The 4,687-nt window shown below is 48.8% G+C and overlaps 1 non-coding gene across 1 annotated transcript; it reads left to right on the top strand.

Moving 5' to 3' along the window:
- The first annotated feature begins 1,764 nt into the window (after positions 1-1,764).
- On the top strand, positions 1,765-1,837 carry TRNAT-CGU (transfer RNA threonine (anticodon CGU)). The gene has a single exon. It is a non-coding gene; the product is annotated as a tRNA-Thr (tRNA).
- The last annotated feature ends 2,850 nt before the right edge of the window (positions 1,838-4,687 follow it).

Raw genomic sequence — 4,687 nt, 5'->3', positions numbered from 1 at the left:
GTTTGTTCAAGGCGACGGCATTCTTTAATGATGGCGTCGATTGTCCAGACGTTCCCGAAAACAAGCAAATAGAAAGCGTCGTCGGCGATGCCTTTTAGAACATGTGGCACTTTATCTGATTCAGACATAGCATCGTCAGCTTTGCGGCAGAGAGCCAACACGTCGAAGATGTATGAAACGTACGGCTCTGTAGATGTCTGAACACGAGACGCAAGAGCCTTTCTCGCGGCAACCTTGCGGCCAATGGGGTCGCCGAACAGTTCCCGTAGCTTTTCTTTGAAAGTGTCCCAACTGCTTATCTCGTCGTCATGCGTCTGGTACCACACGCGTGGGGTGCCGCCAAGATAAAAGATGACATTGGCAAGCCTAGTGGTTGGGTCCCACCTGTTATTAGCGCTGGCATGTTCATATACCTTGATCCATTCGTCAACGTTCTGTCCCTCCAGGCCAGAGAACACACCAGGGTCGCGATGTTGGGCAACCGTAACGGCTGGAGCAGTCGGACCAGCCGAAGCCGTTGCAGAGGCGGGCTCGTCACCGGAAGGCATGGTGACAAGCTCGATGTACCGACCACTCCGGAGTTCCGTGGCGAGGACGGGGATCGCTGACCTCCACCAGAATGTTACGTGTAGGAAAAGACAGACGAAAGAGGCTGCACACAGGCTGTTTACGCTGGACTGAAGCGAGAGCGCCAGGCCGACATTCACTCGCGCCAAGGACACAGACGCACTTCGTCGTCGTTCTCGCGGCGGCTCGTCCCTTGAGCATCGCTCGGTGATATCGCAATACATACATATATATATATATATATATATATATATGTATGTATCATGAGAAGCCAACAAACACTGACACCAAGGACAACATAGGGGAAATTACTTGTGCTTAATAAATGTAATGAAGAAACGATAAATTAATGGAAATTAAAGTGGATGAAAAAAGAACTTGCCGCAGGTGGGAACCGAACCCACAAACTTCGCATTTCGCGTGCGATGCTCTACCAATTGAGCTACCGCGGCGCTGTTTCCCCATCCACTTTCTTGGGTATTTATGTGTACTATTAGAACCCTGGGAGTGTTAAGCCAGCGCCATCACTCACAGACCTTGGCGGCGGACGTGGAACGTCCTTGTTGCCGCAGGCGTCACGAGAACGTGATCTTTTCGGGTGAAGGCAACTGGTCAATAAACCCACATATGCTACAGGCATCAATGGTGCCGGATTCGAGACCCTCGTTATGTAATAAACGAGAAGAAAGGGTGTTAACCGACCGAGGGGCCCGAATATTATTAGTCATATCATGAGAAGTCAACAAACACTGACACCGCATGCGAAATGCGAAGGTTGTGGGTTCGGTTCCCACCTGCGGCAAGTTGTTTTTTCATCCACTTTAATTTCCATTAATTTATCGTTTCTTCATTACATTTATTCAGCACAAGAAATTTCCCTTATGTTGTCCTTGGTGTCAGTGTTCGTTGGCTTCTCATGATATGACTAACAATAATCGGGCCCCTCGGTTAACCCCCTTTCTTCTCGTTAATTACATAACGAGGGTCTCGAATCCGGCAACATTGATGCCTTCAGGTAGCATATGTGGGTTTATTAACCAGTTGCCTTCACCCAAAAAGATCACCTCCTCGTGACGCCTGCGGCAACAAGGACGTTCCACGTCCGCCGCCAACGTCTGTGAGTGATGGCGCTGGCTTAACACTCCCAGGGTTCTAATAGTACACATAAATACCCAAGAAAGTGGATGGGGAAACAGCGCCGCGCTAGCTCAATCGGTAGAGCATCGCACGCGTAATGCGAAGGTTGTGGGTTCGGTTCCCACTTGCGGCAAGTTGCTTTTTCATCCACTTTAATTTCCATTAATTTATCGTTTCTTCATTACATTTATGAAGCACAAGTAATTTCCCTTATGTTGTCCTTGGTGTCAGTGTTCGTTGGCTTCTCATGATATGACTAATAATAATCGGGCGCCTCAGTTAACCCTCTTTCTTCTCGTTTATATATATATATATATATATATATATATATATATATATATATATATATATATATATATATATATATATATATATATATATATATCATGGCGATGAATGAAGACAGGCGTGTGCAGCAAGCGGATCGTCAACGCCTCACTCGAGCACAGAGCTCGCGCGCTCGATGTCCGACACTTGATCGACAGACCTGCCTGTGTATCGTGTCACGTTCTGCCTCGTTCATTAAACGGTCTTACATATTTGGGGGGTGTTGCTAGGTTTTCCACAGCCCTGGAACTCCGCAGTCAGAAGTCGCCGCCCATCATGCCTGAAGATGCAAGCCATATGCCACCACCGGCCTCGCACACCCTTCTCGGCTTGCTGCATCAACGGGATCCAGCCATCTTCAGGGGCTCAGGCGAAAACGACGTCGAAGACTGGCTCTCATCCTATGAACGCGTGAATGCCCGCAACAAATGGGACGATGCTCACAAGGTGCACAACGCGGTCTTCTACCTCACGGGCGTCGCGAACGTATAGTTACACAACCACGAATCCAACCTTCGCACCTGGCGAGACTTCAAGACGAACTTCATGCAACTTTGCGCAAGATGTGCGTCTCAAACCTGTATGTGTGCATATATAGACATGTATTATAAATGCGTATAATGTGTGTATCAGTGTATGGATACACATTTATCGCTCCCCTGCATTTCGTTTTCTTTCGTTCTTTTTTTTTTGATATTGTAACAGTTTTTATGCTGCCTAATACCCTCTGCCAGTCAAGCCCTATGCGGCTTTGGCAGGCCGGATTAATGTATTCGGTTTTATAGAAATAACAACAGAGTTTATTGTTTATTATTATTCGGTCGGAGCGCGCTGCGATAGCTTTGTGCCTAAGAGTGCTTGTGCAATCGTTCCCAGCATCCCGGTGAGAACTGCCGCCTTTACGACGCGGACCGCACGAACAGCTAATATTTCACATTACAGAGACGTTAAACCATATAACTGAAGCAGGCCATAAAATAACTCTCCAATGGCTTCCAAGTCACTGCGGGATTATTAGCAATGAATGGGCCGATCAAGCTGCCCATTCAGCCCATACTGAGGAGCACCACGTACCAATTCCGCTTTCTAGAACTGACGCACCACGGAAGCTCCGCCTGTTTGCTTGGAAGTACACCATGTCACAATGAAATGATCCCTTTTAAGTAATTTTCGACTGTGCGCCCTTGATCCCACATTAAGTCTTCGAGCGCCATCACGGCTTCGCAATGGAGATGCCATGCTTTTGCATCGGGTGTTGTTTGGTCGTTGCCTTCACCAAAGTCTATGCTTTCCGCATAGGGATGACAGACACCCCAACCTGTGACCACTGCGGCCACAAAATTGACCATATTTTGTGCGCCTGCCCGCAGTGCAGTGAACAGAGGGAATGCCTTCGCTATGAACTTGACCAACTGGACGACCAACCACTATCGGAAAAAAGAATTCTATACCATCGAAGGGATCTAACGTACCACAAGAAGGCCGTGCAAGCGTTATGGCGCTTTTTGCGATCTACCGGCCTTCGTGAACGTCTTTAATTGGATCGCCTTTTGTGTGTCTCCATGTGTACGTGTTTATTTTTTGTTTTTTGTGTTTACAGTTCTCTTCTCTGTCATCTTTCTAACCTCCATCTCACATCCCCAGTGTAGGATAGCAAACCGAAGACTGATATGTGGTTAACCTCCCTGCCTTTCCTCTTCATCTCTCGCTCTCTCTCTCTCTCTGTCACCAACTACATGGAAGACGTCGTCCACATTTGCAAGGGTGTCAATGCATCAATGACCGAATCCGATAGTATCCGTCATATGTTGAAGGGCATCGAAGATGAAGCCTTTCAAATGCTCCTATCGAAAAACCCGCACACCGTCGTTGAAGTCGCTGATCTTTGTCAGAGTTACGATAAATTCCACAGACAACGTCTACTGACCCGGCGCTCTTCCCCGCAAGATGGCTCTGGTTTGAGCTTAACCCCAGTTTCCCACCACGGCCTCCGGCTCTGTGATATCAAAAACTGTCGGATTCGCTCAGCAGCTGTCTCTACTCACTGCCGTTCCAAGCTCTATGCCATCTTTGACTGCAAACATGCGACAAATAATACAGGAGCAAGTATCTGAGGCTATTCTGTCCCCGCGTGCACCGCCGTCGGCGCCTGCACCTATAACACACGCTGATTGTAACGTGGACCATGCCACCGACGTATTCGCCACCACAGCCCGCTGTACTATGAAATCTGCCCGCCTTTCCCACTACGGTACCGGCCAACACTGGACCGTGGCGCACGCCCGACAACCGCCCAATATGCTTCTCTTGCGGCATCCCTGGCAGTGTGGCATGGTTCTGTCGCCGTCGCTCATGGCTTCCCCGAGCTGACCAAACGGCGCCATCATACGCCCCTCCAGTTCTTTTCTGCTCGCTTTGCGAATAACGTCCGGCTTCTCTACGCACCGCCAACCCTGCCTACGAACGCCGCTCGCCATCTCCCCGATGCGCATCGCTTTCGCCATAGCGTCGTCGTTCGACTCCTATCGAACATGAAAAAAAGTTGCCGCAGTTCCCGAGGCAAGAACTGCGTGTGTGTCGAACAACGCAAGGCCTCGCTATTCTCCAACCAACGTTATTGAAGCATCCGTAGATGAAATTGTTACACTTGCACTAG

Source organism: Dermacentor variabilis, chromosome 9, assembly GCF_050947875.1.
Source record: "Dermacentor variabilis isolate Ectoservices chromosome 9, ASM5094787v1, whole genome shotgun sequence".
NCBI lineage: Eukaryota > Metazoa > Arthropoda > Arachnida > Ixodida > Ixodidae > Dermacentor > Dermacentor variabilis.
Note: the sequence above shows the minus strand (reverse complement) of the source record. Positions and strands in the feature narration are given on the sequence as shown.